Raw genomic sequence first — 23,569 nt, forward strand, 5'->3', positions numbered from 1 at the left:
CTTAATTTATTTCCTTGCTAAGAGCTTTCTTAATTGTTAGTTTAGTTTCTCGCCATTTTACTTTCTTGTTTCTCATTACAAAACCCAAAAATATACTTTTTCACAACCAATAATAAAAACACTTCCCTACAATTCCTTGAGAGATGACCCGAGGTTTAATACTTCAGTTAATTTTATTGGATTTGCTTAAGTGACAAACAATTTAAACGTTGTTTGAGGTTTAATTGTCGGTTTAAAACTATACTTGTAACATGATATTTTTGTGACTTTCTTTACCGACATTTTTCCCCTGTCAGGCACATCCAATTTTGGTTTTTAGTATCCTAAGATTGATGATTTTTCTACAGTTGGTTATTGTGATGCAGATTTTGCTGGTGATAGAGTTGATAGAATGAGCACATCAGGCTTATGTTGCTTCCTTGGAAAGTCCTTGAATGTTTGGTCAAGTAAGAAGCAGCCAACAGTGGCTTTATCCACTGTAGAGGCTGAGTATATAGCTACTTCTTCTTGTTGTTCTCAACTTATGTGGTAAGCACAACTTGTTGACTACAAATTAAATGCTAAAAATATTCCCCTGTTGTGAGATAATATGAGTGCCATTAATATTTCTAAAAATCCAGTTGTGCACTCTAGGACTAAACATATTGAAGTGAGATTTCACTCAATAAGAGAACATGTTCAAAAGGGGGGATATTAGCATTCAATTTGTTAAATTAGAGGAGTAATTATCTTATATTTTCACTAAACCACTAGCTGAAGACAGATTTTGCAGGCTTAGGACTAGTCTAGGAATTTTAAGCTATGATTCTTTGTTTGAAAGTTGCTGATGTGTTTGTTGGAGTTTTTGTGTCTTAAACAAGTATGAGTCAATTTTGGGCAAATGAAGAACCTTCTCTCTAAACAGCGTTCTTAGGCCTTGTTGCACGTGCATAATTATCTAGGCTAACCTCAAAAATCTGAACATGGGTGGTCCAATGTGTTTCCTTAAATCAAACCACCTATCAGCCCAATATGAATGCTACATGTTTTTTGTTGTGTTTTTGTTGGCTTGTTTGTTTCAGTTTAATTCTTTTTGTCTTTAAGTCCAAAAAGTTTCAAATTTTAAAATTAATTTTCATTTTTATTTTTTAATAAAATAAAATCTTTCTTTTTGTGATGTCATGTCCTTTCAAGTCAAATCAGAGGTGATGCAGTTGTATGGTTTAAGAAAATTTTTTTTGGGTACGGTTACCAATACTTTTTCTTCTCCTCCATAACTCCTCAAACTCTTTGGTTTCTCCCACTACCTTTATTGCTTCTCTTTATTAGAACTCTTTGGTTTCACAAAATCCCCGTCGTGAAAAGATCTTCAAGCTTCCTGCAAAACAAAAACCCTCCACTCGTTCTTAGGACCGAACCTTCACTCCTTCTCCTTCTCCTCCAACCTCACCTCCTCGGTCGGATCCAATGGCTTGCACCAAGAACCCCTCAAGGTTTCCACCCTCAACCAAGCAGACGCTACCACCGAAGGAACCTTCATCTAAACCTGGTTCGTCGAAGCCGAGTTCATCGAAGGGGAAACGCCCAGCTGCTACTGAACCTACCTCTGAGCCCTCTCAACCTAAGACAAGGTCTGTTCCCTTGCGTTCTCAGAGAGGTAAACCTCGAATTGCTCTTAAATCTGTTAGAGAACCAGACATTGATCCTTTTGCTCATAAATCCCACTTCATGACATCTCACTCCAACTATAACCCTCACAGATTTAGGTATGCCATGAATAATGACTTTTATGAAGGAGTTATTAAGTACTGCACCATATGTTCCTCTTTTCTTGTTGATTTACCAAATTTGAAAAAGAAAGCTTTTCCTTCTGTTGAAAATTTAGAATTTCTGGACTAGAATAATCTTTTTAACATAAAAAAGCCTCTTTACCCACTTTTGGTCAAATAGTTTTATGCTAACATGACATATCATGAGGGCAGTGTTCATTCTTATGTTAAGGGCTGAGACATTGTTTTAAATGACGAAAAAATCAGTAATTCATTAAAGTATACTGATGTTGAGCCTTGTGCTTATACTTCTATTAAGTGGGATGTAGGAGTAGTATCTTTCAATGATGTTTTGGCTCATATTTGTGAACATGTTTCTCTGATTGATGGCATCACCCCAACTTATAAAGCCCTGGGTTATAAACGTGCTCAGTTGTACCGTATTGTAAATCACATCATACTCCCTCAGAACGGTTCATATCAAAGGGTATCTTATACTGACACTCTTATTTTGTATGCCCTACTCACTAAAATAGAAATTTCTTTTGTTTATTTGATAGTTAGATACATGTTTGACTCTGTTAGAAGTGAGAAAGACAAAGCCCTTCCTTATGGCATGTTTCTAACTTGTATTTTTGAGCATTTTGGTGTTGACTTGTCCAATGAGGATTATGAAAACAGATATTCATATCTATAAGGGGGTGTTTCAGTGAAACAGCAAAAAGGACCTACTCGATCTGAGAGGGTGGTTCTAGATGATGAAGATGATGAGTTCATTCCTGAGGATTCTTCTTCTCCTTCCATTGAAGGAACTTCCATCTCCATTGGACAAAATCTTGCTCTGTTTAATGTTGTTCGAGATGCGGTCCAGGAATTTGTCTCTCAATCAAATCATATGATTGTCATGAGTAAGGAACAAAGGAAGCTAGCAAGCAAGCATGAGAATTTCCTCCGAAAATCAAGATATAGAGTGGCTATCTTCATGAAGTTCATTGATAACCTTTAAAAAGATGAGGATCCTGCCACTGGTGCTGAGGAGGAAGCTGATTCTGAGAAAAATAGTTTAAATGCCTAGATTTGTCTCATAAAGCTGCTGCAGTCTGCTCACTTTTGTCTCATGAAAACTGTTTCTCTTGTTACTTTTGAACTACTTTCTATTATTTCGGATGACTGTAATACTTTAACTACTGCTGCATTTACTTCAAATTAATTTGGCATTTTAAACTGTGCATTAACACTTTCTTGCAGGTTTTAAGGTGCGGATTTTACTTGATCTTGCCTACTTTCCACCCTTGATGACAAAAGGGGGGAGTAGTAGCGTGTGTAGTATGTGTTGTGAATTTTTAATAGCTGCATATTTGCTGTGATTTTTACTGCCACTACTGTGAGTTTTTGGCATGAGATTTTGATTGCTTTTATGTTATGTTGTTGCTAGTCTCAATGCTCTATTTTGGTTAAAGCATGATCAATTTCTAAAATGTTTTTTTTTGTTAAAAGTGCTGACATGACAAGTTGAATATTAGGCTGAATTTGTGTTGCTGGTTGTTTGAACTCCCTTAGTCAAGTTAAATTACGGGTAGCTCTTTATTGTTCTCTCTATAAGTATAATATAAATAGGAACAAAAAAGGAAGAGCATAAATCTAGGGGGAGCTACTCTTGAAAAGGAAGGGGGAAGCAACAGAAAAGCAAGTAACATCATTCAAAGGGAAGTTTCTTAACTTTACTAAAATTCAATTCTTTTTGGTTAATGTTTAATTATGTTTGTCATCAAGGGGGAGATTGTTGAGTTAAGAAATTAACTAACATAAATCATGATGACAAACATTAGATTATAGGGCTAATTACCCAATTAGTTTTGATTATTTTGGTTGAGCGTTGTAGGCCAAAATTCATTATTGTAGCAGCCCAATATGAAAGAAATAAAATCTGCTGGTTGGCTACAAAACAATAAACAACCCAAAAGGAATCAAAGCAATGAAATTAGATGGGCCAAAGAAATCAAACGGGCTGCATGAATGATATCCGATCCAAGCCCGAGAGCAAGCAATTTCCTCCAATTTGCTTTCAGCAAAAGCAACGTTCACCTTTTTCCCTCTTGGTCAGAAATCAGAGAAGTGAGAGAGAGCATAGTTTCTAAGCTATTCACCAAAGAAGCAAGAAAGAAAAGGTTTAGCAAAAAAGGTTGAAGTCTAATCACCCACATCAATCAGTATCAAGAGTAGTTATAAGCTAAAGGTGATTTATTTCCTTCTACATGCATCTCATTTTCTTCTCTTCATCTTCAACTCTCTCCCACTCCAAATTGGGTTACGTAGGAAAGATGATCTCTGTTCAACACTGCTGTAAATCTATGGTCAAAAGTGTGTCTTGGGGATGATGAGCGGATAATTTATACGCTTTTTGGCATTGTTTTTAGGTAGTTTTTAGTAGGATCTAGCTACTTTTAGGGATGATTTTATTAGTTTTTATGAAAAATTCACATTTCTGGACTTTACTATGAGTTTGTGTGTTTTACTGTGATTTCAGATATTTTCTGGTTGAAATTGAGGGACTTGAGCAAAAATCTGATAGGAGGCTGAAAAAGGACTACAGATGCTGTTAGATTCTGACCTCTCTGCACTCGAAATAGATTTTCTGGAGCTACAGAACTCCAAATGGTGCGCTCTCAAATGCTTTGGAAAGTAGACATCCAGGGCTTTCCAGAAATATATAATAGTTCATACTTTATTTGAGTTTAAATGACGCAAACTGGCGTTCAACGCCAGTTCCATGCTACATTCTGGAGTAAATAAAATGCCAGAAACACGTCACAAACCAGAGTTAAACACCAAAAACAAGTTACAACTTGGCGTTTAACCCCAAGAGAAGCTTCTGCACGTGTAAAGCTAAAGCTCAGCCCAAGCACACACCAAAGTGGGCCTCGGAAGTGGATTTCTGCACTTAGACTTATTTCTGTAAACCCTAGTAACTAGTTTAGTATAAATAGAACTTTTTACTATTGTGTTTTCATCTGGGGATTATCTTTTGATCCCTTGATCACATTTTGGGGGCTGGCCTCACGGCCATGCTTGGACCATTATCACTTATGTATTTTCAACGGTGGAGTTTCTACACACCATATATTAAGGTGTGGAGCTCTGCTGTTCCTCGAGTATTAAAGCAATTACTATTATTCTTCTATTCAATTCAGCTTATTCTTATTCTAAGATATTCGCTGCACTTCAACATGATGAATGTGATGATTCGTGACACTCATCATCATTCTTATCTATGAACGCATGCCTGACAATCACTTCCGTTCTACCTTAGATCGAGCGCGTATCTCTTAGCCTCCATTCCGAAAGATCGGAGTCTTCGTGGTATAAGCTAGAATTATTGGCGGCCATTCCTAAGATCCAGAAAGTCTAAACCTTGTATGTGGTATTCCGAGTAGGATCTAAGATGGGATGACTGTGACGAGCTTCAAACTCGCGAGTGTTGGGCGTAGTGACAGACGCAAAAGGATCACGGGATTCTATTCCAACATGATCGAGAACCGACAGATGATTAGCCGTGCAGTGACAACGCACCTGGACTATTTTCACTGAGAGGACGGGAGGTAGCCATTGACAATGGTGAAACCCAACATATAGCTTGCCATGGAAAGGAGTAAGAATGATTGGATGAAAGAAGTAGGAAAATAGAGATTCAGAAGGAACACAGTATCTTCATGCGCATATCTGAAATTCCCACCAATGAATTACATAAGTATCTCTATCTCTATTTTATGCTTTATTTATCTTTATATTCGAAAACCATTATAACCATTTGAATCCGCCTGACTGAGATTTACAAGATGACCATAGCTTGCTTCAAGCCGACAATCTCCGTGGGATTGACCCTTACTCACGTAAGGTTTATTACTTGGACGACCCAGTGCACTTGCTGGTTAGTTGTGCGAAGTTGTCAAAAATAGTGATATTACAATTGTGCATACCAAGTTGTTGGCGCCATTGAGATCACAATTTCGTGCACCAGGGGACCATGTTGTGTTTCAATGGCTAAGATCTGGGTTTACTATTGAAAATATTTGTTTCTGTTGATTCTGTGACTTTCGATCAACAAAGAAGGTCAGAACCACAACTTCTAATTTGGGGATTAACTGGAAAAGTGACATGGTGAGTTGGTGAAGCACACATCTCGAGGGTTGACCTAAGAGAGAGTAACTCAGCAACATACGAGGAGATATAAAAGTAGATTATTCATCATTCTGAAGCTAAGGAAAGATAACCAGTATTTTGAGGTGTATGTTCTGAGAAGAGTTCTCTGAAGAAGTTCACCAACTTAGACAGTGCTTTTTAGTCAAAGGAGCATTCCGCCAGAATGAGGAACTAAATAAGAGGCAAGCAAATCTGGTTTATCACATAGCAAAAAGGCCGTTGAAGTATTAATCTCCTTCATGTTTTACAGATTGTATTTTTTCTTTTCAATGTTTATTTTTCTGTGATTTCTTGAGGTAAAAGGCTGAATAAGAGAGTCATTGAAAGAGACTAAGAGTGAAAAGAGGCAGAGAGATACACATGAGTGAAAAGGCTAGAGTGATTTCAGATTTCTTTATGTTAATTCTATGTCTTGTATTTTGTACCTGTGAGGTACCCCTTTCTTAATTGAGTGAGCACTAAGAGTGAAGAGTTCGATATTAGCATAGCCAAAGTCAAGTTAGGTTATAACTTGAGAGTGAAAGGATTGTGTCATTTCTGTGGAATTGGTGCATGTAATACTTTAACTATAGTGGTAATTCCACTACTGTTGTGGTGGAGACTGGATGTAGGTTGCATTATTGCACAAGGCAACCGAACCAGAATATATGATGGTGTCAGCTCATCTCTTCCCTACTCTGTTCTGTTCTCTGATATTCATGAGAAAAAATCAAATTGTCTGATAAATTTTTCGCTGCTGAGTTCAAACAGATTCAGTATGAAAGTTTGTTTTAAAAGGGTTATTTTATTAAAGTTAAAGAAGGTCACAGATTTAACCACCCCTTCTCTAAGCCTTCCACAACCTTTAAAAAATATGTCAAATTTGCATCGCTAAATTTGTGTATTTTGGCAGCATAGGACGGGCCAGCCCGTCCATTCAGCAGAATGTTATCTGTTTTTTTCTTTTTTTAAATTAATAAAAAGAGTAGTTATTGTTCTACCGAAATTAACAATTATATAATTTTTAAACGCACTTTATTTTTTTATTCTTTTTTTATTAACTTTATATATTTTATTTTACACTTTTATATATATGCTCAAATTATGTGAATTATTTTTTAAAATAATAATGATTTTATTGTTAAATATTATTTTAAATAATTCTATTAAAGTTAAAAATTTGGATGAAGATAGTGAAAAAATTGTATAGTAATTTGTCTATTTTTAATTTGGATGTAATTTATTATTATTATTTTTATATTAAATTTAATTAATTTTATAAATTAAATAAAAATTAAGTGCACTAACCCACAGATCAGCCAATAGTATTTTGAGTCTACTTTATTTGATGGAACGGACCGAACATCCTCTTATTGAGGAGGAACGAACTTCTCGCACATTTGCCACCCCCTTACTCTTTTAGTGATTTTATTATTTAAATTCCAAATCTTTAATAATGCAAGTTTTAGTTTAGGCTAAGTTTAATAATAGATTAAATTTGGTACCTGCTAAGTTTAATAATAGATTAGATTTGGTACCTACAAAATTACAAGTTGAAAATTTACTTCTTGACATTTAAGAATTGTTTTACATCATAATAAATTCTTTCTAAGGTTTGATTTGGTAGTTTTTCATACTAGAATGTTGGGAATTGAACTTGAAAGTTAATTCTAATCAGACTTCGTGAATCATAACCGAATCAGAAGGACAATCTACAAAAATATTCCCATACTTAAGTTAGCTTTATCTTTTATTAGAGTGTATGAGAGAATGGTACTTTGTATGATTATCTCCTTCTATTTTATAATCGTGGTTGGTATTATCTTCCGTTTTCATGTCTTAATTAGTTGATCTATTTATCATTTACATTTAGGTGAATTCTGTGGTGTAAAAAGAAAAATTTTTTTACACCTATAAATTTGTGTTGTCTCAATAAATAGATGATTAATTATTTTAACATGATAGTAGGTTTTATGTAATGATTTTTTCTCGTATTTAAATTATTTTACAAAGAGAAATACAAAATAATGATTTCAATTTATGAGTTTATGAACTTATAATACTATCCATACTATTCACCCATTTAATACGTAACGTTCATTATTATTGCAATAAAAAATAAAAGTGAATCTTCTCTATTTTTTCTATTGATATTGTTAATTGTTAAATGTATTGTTTATTACATAATATATTCTTTTATATTTTTTCTGTTTTATTTAAAATTATATATAAAAAATTACACTTTATCTTATTTATTAAAAAAATGAATAATTTCTTCCCCGAGTATAATTATTATTCTTACTAGTGATCCTTTTATTATTAACTCCCATATATTTTTAATTTTTATAAAAATTATTTAGAGTGGGTTGATGTTATTGATTATTCTCTTAAAAAAGAATAATTTTTATTATCTTGGATTTTACAAATTTGGGAAAAAAGAAACTGAAAACTAATTTTGAATAGCTACAATTCTTTTAACTTTATTGTAAAATAAATTTAAAGAATCAATTTCTCTTTGAAACAAATTATAGAAAAAAAATGATTGTATTACTATTATTATTCAAAAACATAAAATTTATCTTTATTATTAAAAAAAATAAATTATTCTTTTGTATAATACTTGTATATATATAAGAATGAGAATGTTATACTAAAATTTAACCGATACAAAAAAAATTAATTTTTAAATTTTAAGATATTATTTTGTTCTTATATATTTTTTAGTTAAGAATGAAATTAAAATTAACTCGTATAAATATGTACTAATGGATATAATGTTTTAATAAATTAAAATGAAAAAACGTGCTTTAAGATTTATAGATAACAAAAAAAACTTGGCCTCAACCCAAAATGCTTTCTTTTGTGCAAAAATAAAAGAATTTTAATACATTATAATTAATCATGATAAATATAATTATTTGGTAAATTATATGGTACCGATCAAATTTAGGGGTGTCCATGAATCGGATCGTATCCGCAGATCCGCGGTAAATATCCGCATCCGATCCGAAAATTGCGGATATGATCTGATCCGCAAATTGATCGGATCTGGTCCGCACCCTTTGCGAATCGGATCGCGGATATCTGCTCTACATCCGCGTATCCGATCCGCAAATCCGTAGATCCGCCGAATAATAATAAAAAATAAATAAATATATATATGTTTGGTATTATATTTACTTTTTTGTATATTTTAGTTAGTAATTATTATTCATGTATTGTATTATTTTATTTTTGTTATTTAGAAAGAGTTTAATTAAAAATATTTTAAAAATAAATAAGTTTAAAAGTATGAAAAAAATATTTTTATTGAATTTTTTTACATTGAAATATGATTAAAAAGAGAAAGTTTAATTATACGGAAATATCCGATATCTGATCTGATTCGATCCGCACATTTGCGGATCGGATCGGATCGGATTCAGCACTAAAAAGTACAGATATCATATCTGATCCGATCTAATGAAAATTATGCGGATCGGATCGAATTTCGGTCATATCTGATCTGATCCAATCTGCAGACACCCCTAATCAAGTTGATATAGAGAGAGATTGATGCAGTAAGGAACTGCCGCTTATGGCTGTGAATCTGCTGTTGATGTCAGATGGAGCAATAAATTGTTGGAAGTGAGCGGCTTGGTGGTTGTGAGCTGTGAAGCTTCCATATTGGGTTGAAAGGTGGGTCTCGATCATGAGCCTTGTTTTGTGCGGATCAGTATTTTATTGGGTATGTAACTATATTGCTGCAAAAAAATAATATTGAACCTTGAATTCTTTGCAAGGCGGGAGCAATATCCTCTTTTTGTTAGTTCTTCATAAATAGGTTTATAGATAAACCCTTAAATTAAGTATAATTAAAAATCAACGCATTGTTACTGTTCAAAAAAGGAAAAATATCAATATGTTATTGTTGTGTGGGATAAGATGAAGATAAAAATCTACAAATTAGTTACACTAACATTGTTTTATGTCTATATTTATAGGAGATATAGACACAATTATTAGGGTTGGCAAAGTGGACCGACCTGCCTCAACCCATCCCATTTCGCCTAAGTCTGTACCATAAATAGGGTGGGTTAACCCGCCTCACCAATTAAAGTGGGTTTAAAATGCTAGTCCGCCTTACTTTCTGGCGAATTAGTGGGTTGGCGGGTTAGTCCGTTTGACTTTTTTTTAAAAAATAAAATTTATTAAAATTAATAAAAAATAATTAAAAATTAAATACAAATAAAAAATTTAAATTATAATATAATTTTTTACTATCTTTTTGTTAATTTTTAACTTCAATAAAATTATTTAAAAAAATATTTATCAATACAATCATCTTCATTTTAAAAAATAAATCACATAGTTTAAACATGTATACGAAATTGTAAAATAAAAATAAATAAAGTTAATAACTAAAAGAAGAATAAAAATAAAAAATGAAAAAAAAGTATTTAAAAATTATATAATTATTAATTTTGTAGTAGTAATCACTCTTTTATTTAATAAAAAAAAGAAAAAATAAAATCCTTGGCCTGACGGGTCGGTCCGTCCCGCCTCGCCAAAACCCACAAATTTGACGGTGTGGATTTGATAGATTTTTTTACTTGGCGGATTCCAAAATCTAGCCCGACCCGCTATTTTTAGCGGGTTTGGTGAGTCGGCCCGACGGGTACAACCCGTTTTACCACCCCTAACAATTACACAGGTATATTATTTGGTTTGTGAGGTATTAATTTTTGAAGGATATGGTTATACACAACTACACAAGTATACATAGAATTCGTGTATTTACTGTCCTTAAAAAAAAATTTGACATTGAGACACATTTAATAAGGCACAATTTTTAACATTTTTATCTATAGTTATTTTTTGTGCTAAGTACGATTTTGGTCCTTAACGTAGAGGCCGAAATTTTTTTTCATTCTTAGCCTTTTTTTGCCTACAAAATGGTCCTGAAGGTTTAACTTAATTTTAAAATTGCCTTTTTTACCAAAATTTTTATTTTTATTACTAAATTACCCCTAATTAAAAATGATATAAAAAAGAAAAATTTGTTAAAGGGCTGGGGAACAGGGGATGCTTTTCACACGAGGTGTTCAGGGAAGAAGAGGGAGAAGAGAAGGTGGGAAAGGAAACGGGAAGATAATTCGCCACCGTTTCTCCTCACCGCCGCCGCTGCTCGTCGTCGTTCGGCCGCTGGATCTCGCCGCTGCTCTGTTGGTTCAAGGCAAGAACAGGGGAAGGTTTCGGTGGTTTCATGATGGTGGGTGGAGGAGAGGCCAACAGTGACAGTGGAGCTCAAAGAAGATGGCGCGAATTGAAGGTGAGCCGAGGGAGGAGAAGAGGGCTTTGTGCTGTGACGGTGGCACTAGGGTAGCGCGAAGTGAGAAGCAAAAAGGGGTGGAGGCGCTGTTATGGCTGATCGGCTAGGGGACAGTGAACAGAGGAGAAGAGAAAAAAGAAGAGGAAGAAGAAAAGAGAAAGGAGGGTTGTTCGAGTGGATTGCCGGCTTCTTCTTCTGCTTCCATTCTTCTTCTGCTTCTGCTTCTGCTTCTATTATGTTGTTGATTTTTTATTATTGTTGTTTCTGGTTGCTTCTATTTCTGGTTGATTATATTGTTTCATTGTTGTTCTTGTTGTTGTTTTACTCCTGCTCCAGCTTCTACTTCTGCTTTATTACATTGTTTCATTATTTCATTATACAGATTTGTTGATCCATTATCCATTTTTTAATGTTTACTCCATTGTTATTATTGTTGTTGTTCTTCTGATTTTTGTTGTTTCATTGTTGTTGATTCTGCTTCTGCTTTCTGCTTCTGGCTACTTCTGTTTCTGCTTTTGCTTGTGTCTCTGCGCCTCTGCTTCTAGTTAATTTTGGGAAAGAAGGGGGAAGGGTATTTTTGTTTGAAGGACGATATTAAAATAAAGTTAAAACCTTCGGGACCTTTTTGTAGGCAAAAAAGGTTGGGGGACGAAAAATATTTTCAGCCTTTATGCTAAAGACCAAAATTGTACTTAACCCTAAATTTTAGAATATCACTTTTATCCTGAGCGGATAATTTATACGCTTTTTGGCATTGTTTGTAGGTAGTTTTTAGTATGATCTAGTTACTTTTAGGGATGTTTTCATTGGTTTTTATGTTAAATTCACATTTCTGGACTTTACTATGAGTTTGTGTGTTTTTCTGTGATTTCAGGTATTTTTTGGCTGAAATTGAGGGACCTGAGCAAAACTCTGATAAGAAGGCTAACAAAGGATTGCTGATGCTGTTGGATTTTGACCTCCCTGCACTCGAAATGGATTTTCTGGAGCTACAGAACTCTAAATGGAACGCTCTCAACGCCGTTGAAAAGTACACATCCAGAGCTTTCCAGCAATATATAATAGTCCATACTTTATTTGAGATTAGACGACTCAAACTGGCGCTCAACGCCAGTTCTATGCTGCATTCTGGAGTCAAATGCCAGAAACACGTCACGAACCAGAGTTGAACATCAAAAGCACGTTACAACTTGGCGTTCAACTCCAAAAGAAGCCTTAGCTCGTGTAAAGCTCAAGTTCAACCAAAGCACACACCAAAGTGGGTCCCGAAAGTGGAGTTTCTACACACCATAGATTAAGGGTGTGGAGCTCTGCTGTACCTCAAGTTTCAATGCAATTACTACTATTTTTTATTCAATTCCGCTTGTTCTTATACTAAGATATTCGTTGCACTTCAACATGATGAATGTGATAATCCGTGACACTCATCATCATTCTCACCTATGAACGTGTGACTGACAACCACTTCCGTTCTACCTTAGACCGGGCGCATATCTCTTGGATTCCTTAATCAGAATCTTCGTGGTATAAGCTAGATTGATGGCGGCATTCATGGGAATCCGGAAAGTCTAAACCTTGTCTGTGGTATTCCGAGTAGGATTCAGGGACTGAATGACTGTGACGAGCTTCAAACTCGCGATTGTTGGACGTGATGACAAACGCAAAAGAATCAAGGGATTCTATTCCAACATGATCGAGAGCCGACAGATGATTAGCCGTGCCGTGACAGAGCATTTGGACCTTTTTCACTGAGAGGATGGGATGTAGCCATTGACAACGTTGATGCCCTACATACAGCTTGCCATGGAAAGGAATAAGAAGGATTGAAGGAAGACAATAGGAAAGCAGAGATCCAACAGGGACAAGCACCTCCACACACTTTTCTGAAATTCCCACTGTTGAATTACATGAGTAACCCTATCTTTATTTTCCATTTTATTTACTATTCAAAAACTCCATAACATTTACTATCTGCCTAACTGAGATTTACAAGATGACTATAGCTTGCTTCATACTAACAATCTCCGTGGGATCGACCCTTATTCACGTAAGGTATTACTTGGACAACCCAGTGCACTTGCTGGTTAGTTGTGCGGAGTTGTGACTAAGTGTGATTCACGTTTGAGAGCGCTACCAAGTTTTTGGTGCCATTGTTGATGATCACAATTTTGTGCACCAAGTTTTTGGCACCGTTGTCGGGAATTGTTTGAGTTTGGACAACTGACGGTTCATCTTGTTGCTCAGATTAGGTAATTTTCTTTTCAAAAGGTTTGCAAAAATTCTTCAAAATTTTTCTTTGTTTTCGTTTTTCCAAAAATTATTTTCGAAAAAAAAATTATATTTCTCATCTATTTTTGAAAATTATTCTAAATTTTTAAGAATGAATCCTAGTGTTTCATGAAGCATGTTGAAGCCTGGCTGACTATAAAGCCATATCCAAATTCTTTTGGATTGAGGCTTCCAACCATCAGCATAGAGGCAAATTAACTGGAATATTAGCTATTGTATGACTGATTTATATCCTAAAGCTAGCTGGCTATTAAGCCATGTCCAACCCTTGGATTGGAGCTTTAGGCTAAACATTGAAAGATTCCTGGAATTCTTCTTAAAATTTTTGAATTTCTTATTTCCTTTTTCCTATATGTTTTTCGAAAAATATATAAAAAATTATAAAATTATAAAAATCAAAAATATTTTTGTGTTTCTTGTTTGAATCTTGTGTCATGTTTTAAGTTTGGTGTCAATTGCATATTCATTTTGTTCTTGCAATTTTCGAAAATTCAAGCATTCATAGTGTTCTTCGTGATCTTCAAGTTGTTATTGGTAAGTCTTCTTGTTTGATCTTGATGTTTTCTTGTTTTGTGTCTTTTATTGTTTTTCATGTGCATCTTTGCATTCATATTGTCTAAGCATTAAAGATTTCTAAGTTTGGTGTCTTGCATATTTTTTTGCATCAAAAATTTTTCAAAAATATGTTCTTGATGTTCATCATGATCTTCAAAGTGTTCTTGGTGTTCATCTTGACATTCATATTGTTCTTGCATGCATCATTGGTTTTGATCCAAAATTTTCATGTTTTGGGTCATATTTGTGTTGTTCTCTCTCATCATTAAAAATTCAAAAATAACAAAAAAAAATATCTTTTCCTTTTTTCTCTCAAAATTTCGAAAATTTGGGTTGACTTAGTCAATTTTTTTTTAAAATTAGTTAGTTCTTATAAGTCAAGTCAAATTTTCAAATTTTAAATCTTATCTTTTTAAAACTTTTTCAAAATTCAAATATTTTTCATTTTTCTTTCATAATTTTCGAAAATTTCAAAAATTATTTTTCAAAATCTTTTTCTTAATTTTATTTCAAAATTTTCGAAACTCAACTAACAAGTAATGTGATTGGTTCAAAAATTTGAAATTTGTTACTTTCTTGTTAAGAAAGGTTCAATCTTTAAATTCTAGAATCTTATCTTTTAGTTTTTTGTTAGTTAAGTAATCAATTTTAATTTTATAAATTAAATCTTTTCTAACCATATCTTTTTAATCATATCTTTTTATTTTATCTTTTATATCATATCTTTTTTTTTTAAATTTTATCTTTTTTTTTAAAAAAATTTGATTTTAAAATATCTTTTCTAACTTCTTATCTTCTTATCTTCTTATCTTTCCAAATCTTTTTCAACTAACTATTTGACTTTTTGTTTGTTTCTTATCTTTTCCAAAACCACCTAACTACTCTTCCCTCTCTAATTCTCGAAAATACCTCCCTCTTTTTCAAAAATTCTTTTTAATTAATTAATTGTTTTAAATTTTAATTTTAATTTTATTTCTTATCTTAATGTTCAAAAATCATTAACTCCTTTTTAAAATTATTTTTGAAAACTTCTGTCTCTCATCTTATTCTATTTATTTGTTCATTTACTAACACTTCTCTTCATCTCAAATCACTACCCCTTCCTCACCCTTCTGTTTGGATTCTCCTTTCTTTATTCCCTTTCTTCTTCTACTAACAATAAGGAACCTCTTTACTGTGACATAGAGGATTCATCTTCTCTTCTTTTATTGTTCTCTTCTATTTCATATGAGCATGAACAAGAAAAAAGGCATTCTTGTTGAAGCTGACCCTGAACCTGAAAGGACTCTGAAGAGGAAACTAAGAGAAGCCAAATTACAACAATCCAGAGACAACCTTATTGAAATTTTCGAACAAGAGAAGGAGATGGCAGCCGAACCTAACAACAATAATGCAAGGAGGATGCTTGGTGATTATACTACACCTACTTCCAAGTTTGATGGAAGAAGCATCTCAATCCCTACCATTGGGGCAAACAATTTTGAGCTGAAACCTCAACTAGTTGCTCTAATGCAACAAAACTGCAAGTTACATGGACTTCCATCAGAAGATCCCTATCAATTTTTAACTGAGTTCTTGCAGATCTGTGAGACTGTAAAGATGAATGGAGTAGATCCTGAAGTCTACGGGCTCATGCTTTTTCCATTTGTTGTAAGAGACAAAGTTAGAGCATGGTTGGACTCTCAACCTAAAGATAGCCTGGACTCCTGGAATAAGCTGGTCACGGCCTTCTTAGCTAAATTCTTTCCTCCTCAAAAGCTGAGCAAGCTTAGAGTAGATGTTCAGACCTTCAAACAAAAAGATGGTGAATCCCTCTATGAAGCTTGGGAAAGATACAAGCAGATGACCAAAAGATGTCCTTCTGACATGTTTTCAGAATAGACCATGATAGATATATTCTATTATGGTCTATCTGAGTTCTCTAAAATGTCACTGGACCATTCTGCAGGTGGATCCATCCACCTAAAAAAACGCCTGCAAAGGATAAAGAACTTATTGACATGGTTGCAAATAACCAGTTCATATACACTTCTGAGAGGAATTTCGTGAATAATGGGACGCCTCAAAGGAGGGAGTTCTTGAGATTGATGCTCTGAATGCCATATTGGCTCAGAACAAAATGTTGACTCAGCAAGTCAACATGATTTCTCAAAGTCTGAATGGATGGCAAAATGCATCCAACAGTACTAAAGAGGCATCTTCTGAAGAAGAAGCTTATGATCTTGAGAACCCTGCCATGACAGAGGTAAATTACATGGGTGAACCTTATGGAAACACCTATAATTCATCATGGAGAAATTATCCAAATTTCTCATGGAAGGATCAACAAAAGCCTCAACAAGGCTTTAATAATGGTGGAAGAAATAGGCTCAGCAATATCAAGCCTTATCCATCATCTTCTCAGCAACAGACAGAGAATTATGAACAGAATACCTCTAACTTAGCAAATTTAGTCTCTGATTTGTCTAAGGCCACTTTAAGTTTCATGAATGAAACAAGATCCTCCATCAGAAATCTGGAGGCACAAGTGGGCCAGCTGAGTAAGAAAATCACTGAAACTCCTCCTAATACTCTCCCAAGCAATACTAAAGAGAATCCAAAAAGAGAGTGCAAGGCCATTGATATAATCAACATGGCCAAACCTAGAGAGGAAGGAGAGGACGTGAATCCCAATGAGGAATACCTCATGGGACGTCTCTCAAGCAAGAAGGAGTTTCCTATTGAGGACCCAAGGGAATCTGAGGCTCATATAGAGACCATAGAGATCCCATTAAACCTCCTTCTTCTATTCATGAGCGTTGAAGACTATTCCTCCCCTGAAGAGGATGAAGATGTAACTGGAGAGCAAGTTGCTCAATATCTAGGAGCTATCATGAAGCTGGATGCCAAGTTATTTGGTAATGAGACTTGGGAAGGTGAACCTCCCTTGCTCATCAGTGAACTAGATACATGGGTTCAGCAAACCTTACCTCAAAAGAGACAAGATCCTGGCAAATTCTTAATACCCTGTACCATAGGCACCATGACCTTTGAAAAGGCTCTGTGTGACCTGGGGTCAAGCATAAATCTTATGCCACTCTCTGTAATGGAGAAGCTGGGGATCATTGAGGTACAGCCTGCCATATTTTTATTACAATTGGCAGACAAGTCAGTAAGACAAGCTTATGGATTGGTAGATGACGTGTTGGTAAAGGTTGAAGGCCTTTACATCCCTGCTGATTTCATAATCTTAGACACTAGGAAGGAGGAGGATGAATGCATCATCCTTGGAAGACCTTTCCTAGCCACAGCAGGAGCTGTGATAGATGTTAACAGAGGAGAATTAGTCCTACAATTGAATGAGGACTACCTTGTGTTTAAGGCTTAAGGTTCTTCTTCTTTAACAATTGAGAGGAAGCATGAAAAGCTTCTCTTAATACAGAGTCAAACAAAGCCCCCACAATCAAACTCTAAGTTTGGTGTTGAATCCCCACATCCAAACTCTAAGTTTGGTGTTGGGAGTCTACAACATTGACCTGATCACCTGTGAGACTCCATGAGAGCCCACTGTCAAGCTATTGACATTAAAGAAGCGCTTATTGGGAGGCAACCCAATTTTTATTTATCTAATTTTATTTTATTTTTTGTTCTTTTATGTTTTATTAGGTTCATGATCATGTGGAGTCACGAAAAAAAATATTAAAATTAAAAACAGAATCAAAAATAGCAGAAGAAAAATCACACCCTGGAAGAAGGACTTACTGGCGTTTAAACGCCAGTAAGGAGCATCTGGCTGGCGTTCAACGCTAGAACAGAGCATGGATCTGGCATTGAACGCTAGAAACAAGTAGCATCCTGGTGTTTAAATGCCAGGAATATACCCTTGAGGAGAGCTGGCGCTGAACGCCAGAACCAAGCATGGAACTGGCGTTCAACGCGAGAAACATGCTGCAGTTGAGCGTTGAATTCCCAGAACATGCATCACCTCGGCGTTGAAACGCCAGAATTGCATTCAAAGGCATTTACGTGCCTAATTGGTGCAGGGATGTCAATCCTTGACATCTCAGGATCTGTGGACCCCACAGGATCCCAACCTACCTCAACTCACCTTCTCTCTTCTTCACCAATCACCTCAATCTCTCTTCCCCATCACCTCTTTACCACTCACATCCATCCATCTCTTCCCCACCCAATCCCACCCATATGGCCGAAACATACACATCTCTCCCTCTCCTCCATATCTTCTTCTCCTTCCATTCTTTCTTCTTTGCTCGAGGGCGAGCAACATTCTAAGTTTGGTGTGGTAAAAGCATAGCTTTCTTTTGTTTTTTCATAACCATTGATGGCACCTAAGGCCAGAAATCTTAAAAAAAAAAAGAAAAAAGGGAAGACAAAAAAATTTTCCACCTCCGAGTCATAGGAGATGGAGAGATTCATCTCAAGAGTCCATAGCTCAGTAGAAGAGCATTTGACTACACATCAAGAGAGCACGAGGAATTCCCTCATCAAGAAATCCCTGAGATACCTCAGAGGATACATTTTCCTCCACATAATTATTGGGAGCAACTAAGGATAGGAGCACCAAAATGCCTAGGGATCAAGCAACAAAGGCAAGGAAGAGACATAGAGGAGCTCAAAAACATAGAGGACCTCAGACGCTCCATTGATCTTCAAGAGGGAGACACCACCCACACAAAGGTGGACTCATTCCTTAATTTTTTTGTCTATTTATTTGCTGTTTTCGTTTTTATGCTATATATTTGTGTGTCTTTACTACATGATCATTAGTGTCTAGTGTCTATGTCTTAAGTTATGAATAATTCCATGAATCCTTCACCTTTCTTAAATGAAAAATGTTTTTAATTCAAAAGAACAAGAAGTACATGAGTTTCGAATTCATCCTTGAATTTAGTTTAATTATATTGATGTGGTGACAATACTTTTTGTTCTCTGAATGAATACTTGAACAGTGCATATTTTTGATCTTGTTGTTTATGAATGTTAAAATTGTTGGCTCTTGAAAGAATGATGAACAAAGAGAAATGCTATTGATAATCTGAAAAATCATGAAATTGATTCTTGAAGCAAGAAAAAGCAGTGAAAAAGCAAAAGCTTGTGAAAAAAAAAGAAAAAAATTTGGCAAAAAAAAATAGAAAGAAAAAGAAGCAAGAAAAAAAAGCCAATAGCCCTTAAAACCAAAAAGCAAGGGTAAAAATGATCCAAGGCTTTGAGCATCAATGGATAGGAGGGCCTAAGGAAATAAAATCCAGGCCTAAGCGGCTAAATCAAGCTGTCCCTACCCATGTGCTTGTGTCATGAAGGTCCAAGTGAAAAGCTTGAGACTGAGTGGTTAAAGTCATGATCCAAAGCAAAAAGAGTGTGCTTAAGAGCTCTGGACACCTCTAACTGGGGACTTTAGCAAAGCTGAGTCACAATCTGAAAAGGTTCACCAGTCATGTGTCTATGGCATTTATGTATCCGGTGGTAATACTGGAAAACAAAGTGCTTATGGCCACGGCCAAGACTCATAAAAGTAGCTGTGTTCAAGAATCATCATACTTAACTAGGAGAATCAATAACACTATCTGAAATTCTAAGTTCCTATAGAAGCCAATCATTCTAAACCTCAAAGGAAAAAGTGAGATGCCAAAACTGTTCAGAAGCAAAAAGCTACAAGTTCCGCTCATCTAATTAGAATTAATATTCATTGATATTTTGGGATTTATAGTATATTTTCTTCTTTTTATCCTAATTGATTTTTAGTTGCTTGGGGACAATCAACAATTTAAGTTTGGTGTTGTGATGAGCGGATAATTTATACGCTTTTTGGCATTGTTTTTAGGTAGTTTTTAGTATGATCTAGTTACTTTTAAAGATGTTTTCATTGGTTTTTATGTTAAATTCACATTTCTGGACTTTACTATGAGTTTGTGTGTTTTTCTGTAATTTCAGGTATTTTCTGGCTGAAATTGAGGGACCTGAGCAAAACTCTGATAAGAAGGCTGACAAAGGACTGCTGATGCTGTTGGATTCTGACCTCCCTGCACTCGAAATGGATTTTCTGGAGCTACAGAACTCCAAATGGTGCGCTCTCAATGGTGTTGGAAAGTAGACATCCAGAGCTTTCCAAATGTCCATAATTTCTTTGCAATTAGATGACGCAAACTGGCGCTCAACGCCAGTTCCATACTGCATTCTGGAGTCAAACGCCAGAAACACGTCAGGAACCAGAGTTGAACGCCAAAAACACGTTACAACTTGGCGTTCAACTCCAAAAGAAGCCTCAGCTCGTGTAAAGCTCAAGCTCTGCCCAAGCACACCCCAAAGTGGGCCCCGAAAGTGGATTTCTGCACTTAGACTTATTTCTGTAAACCCTAGTAACTAGTTTAGTATAAATAGAACTTTTTACTAGTGTATTAGACATCTTTAATTGTAAGGTCTTTTGACCATTCGGTCTTCTGATCACGTTTTGAGGGGGGCTGGGCAATCGGCCATGCCTGAACCTTCATTACTTATGTATTTTTAACGGTGGAGTTTCTACACACCATATATTAAGGGTGTGGAGCTCTACTGTACCTCAAGTTTCAATGCAATTACTACTATTTTCTATACAATTCCGCTTGTTCTTATTCTAAGATATTCGTTGCACTTCAACATGATGAATGTGATGATTCGTGACACTCATCATCATTCTCACCTATGAATGCGTGACTGACAACCACTTCCATTTTACCTTAGACCGGGCGCATATCTCTTGGATTCCTTAATCAGAATCTTCGTGGTATAAGCTAGATTGATGGTGGCATTCATGAGAATTCGGAAAGTCTAAACCTTGTCTGTGGTATTCCGAGTAGGATTCAGGGATTGAATGACTGCGACGAGCTTCAAACTCGCGATTGTTGGGCGTGATGACAAACGCAAAAGAATCAAGGGATTCTATTCCAACATGATCAAGAACCGACAGATGATTAGCCGTGCCGTGACAGAGCATTTCGACCTTTTTCACTAAGAGGATGGGATGTAGCCATTGACAACAGTGATGCCCTACATATAGCTTGCCATGGAAAGGAATAAGAAGGATTGAAGGAAGACAGTAGGAACGCAGAGATCTAACAGGGACAATCACCTCCACACACTTATCTGAAATTCCCACCATTGAATTACATGAGTAACTCTATCTTTATTTTCTGATTTATTTACTATTCGAAAACTCCATAACATTTACTATCCACCTAACTGAGATTTACAATATGACTATAGCTTGCTTCATACCAACAATCTCCATGGAATCGACCTTTACTCACGTAAGGTATTACATGGACGACCCAGTGCACTTGCTGGTTAGTTTTGCGGAGTTGTGACTATGTGTGATTCACGTTTGAGAGCGCTACCAAGTTTTTGGTGCCATGGTTGATGATCACAATTTCGTGCACCAAAGAATAATGAAAACTATGATTGATCCATGAAATTACAACAGAGCTCCCTAACCCAATGAATGGGGTTTAGTTGTTCATTGCTTTGGAAAATGGAAATGAAGAAGAAGAAAGATATATTCTAACTCTAGAAGTTGCAGAAAAGTAAAATATACAGAGTATAGTTTTCTCCAATATGCCAACCTCTTTCTAGTTCAAAACTACTCCTATATATACTACTCTTCTTGGTCTTCTAGTCAATTCTGCAAGTCTTGGATATGGGCCTTTGATCTTAAGTTGAAGCAGTTGGGAATCTTCAGTGGGCTCAACTTTATTTACAGAGAGAAAGTGATGTAAGCATGGACTTTGGCTTGGGGCGTTAGTGGCGTTAGCGCTGAGTGACATTATGGGTTCGAGAACATTAGTGGCAATCACTTTTCTCACTAACGTTCCCACCACATGGCCCACGTTAACTCCAATGTTAGTGGTACTAACGTGACCACTAACGTTGCCTTACAAACCTTCACAAGCGTTATTGGGACTCACTTTTTCCAATAACGTTGCCTTGTGCCCCTAGCCCCCACGTTAGAGCTCACGTTAACTAAGTTAATGTGGCTCTTAACGTGGTTATGTCTCATTTTCGCAAGCGTTATTGGGACTCACCTTTCCCAATAACGTTGCCTTGTGCCCCTAGTCCTCATGTTAGAGCTCACGTTAACTAAGTTAACGTGGCTCTTAACGTGGTTATGAATCATCTTCGCAAGCGTTATTGGGACTCACCTTTCCCAATAATGTTGCCTTGTGCCCCTAGTCCTCACGTTAGAGCTCATGTTAACTAAGTTAACGTGGCTCTTAATGTGGTTATGAATGCCATCCCAACGTTAGTGACAAAGGTGAGTGTCACTAACGTTGGCTCATCAATTTCAACTCCACGTTAACTTTCACGTTAGTGGTCTTAACGTGACCACTAACATGGGCAATGCAAGCTTTATCCAACGTTAGTGACAAAGGTGAGTGTCACTAACGTTGGCATTGTTCCTCTCTTCCACGTTAGAGTTCACGTTAACTTAGTTAACGTGGCTCTTAACGTGGTTCATTGCCACATCTTGGAGCGTTAGTGGTGATCACAGTTACCACTAATGTTGGAGTCCTTTTTGTCTCCACGTTAACTACCACGTTAATGTAGTTAACGTGGCAATTAACGTGGCTCATGATGGCTTCGAGGGCGTTACTGGTGTCCATTTTTCTCATTAACGCTGCAGGCTTATCCCTATTTCACGTTAGTACCTACGTTAACTAGGTTAACGTGGATGCTAATGTGGCTCTTCCTTGCTTCCTTTGTCTTGAAATTACACAAATAAAGTGCATCAAAGCTCTAATCCAAGTCATGAAATCATGCATTATCCAATTTAACATTCATTCCTTGCATAATTCTCATGAAATAATGTAAAATTCACAATATTTGCCTAAATCAAGATGTAAGTGTTCTTTTATCTAAAACTTGCTTATTTCCTAAGAAAATGTATGAAACTACATTAAAACAGTAAAGAAAAGGTCAGTGAAACTGGCCTAGATGCCTTGGCATCACAACACCAAACTTAAAGCATTCTTGTCCCTAAGCAAGTACTGAAACATGAATGATGAATGAAAAGGCAAGAGGAATGAATCATTATTGTGGAAGTCAAATCCTTAGTTTTATGGAATTTCATGCATAGCAACTTAGGTTCGTTCCTTTACCAGGTTTCAGACCTTTATCATGTCCTTGAACACTTGCTTGTTTACATCTCCTGAGACTACCTAGTTATTGATCCTTCCTTCTTTTGTTTTCTCAAGATTTATTGCATTCTTCCTTTGGATAAGTGCTCTGTAAGAGGGCGACTCTTTATGATAAGCTTTCAGTCAACACTTCCGAACTAGTTGGTTCAAGGTGCTAGGTGTTGAGACACCCCTAAGGACTTACTCCCTCAAGTCTTTCCCTCATACATACACACCACAGGCACATGGTTTGTTATTTTTTTCTTTCTTGAGACCTTGGTGTCCAGCACCTCTTTGGGTTACTAAGTGTTCTGTAGCAAGGGTTACTCTTGATAGTGGAC

At 35.8% G+C, this 23,569-nt stretch overlaps 1 non-coding gene across 1 annotated transcript; it reads right to left on the reverse strand.

The window, feature by feature from the left end:
- Positions 1-15,846: 15,846 nt before the first annotated feature.
- Positions 15,847-15,950, reverse strand: LOC112799231 (small nucleolar RNA R71). Its single transcript, XR_003200806.1, has one exon. It is a non-coding gene; the product is annotated as a small nucleolar RNA R71 (small nucleolar RNA).
- Between the last annotated feature and the right edge of the window lie 7,619 nt (positions 15,951-23,569).

The sequence above is a fragment of the Arachis hypogaea genome, chromosome 4, assembly GCF_003086295.3.
Source record: "Arachis hypogaea cultivar Tifrunner chromosome 4, arahy.Tifrunner.gnm2.J5K5, whole genome shotgun sequence".
NCBI lineage: Eukaryota > Viridiplantae > Streptophyta > Magnoliopsida > Fabales > Fabaceae > Arachis > Arachis hypogaea.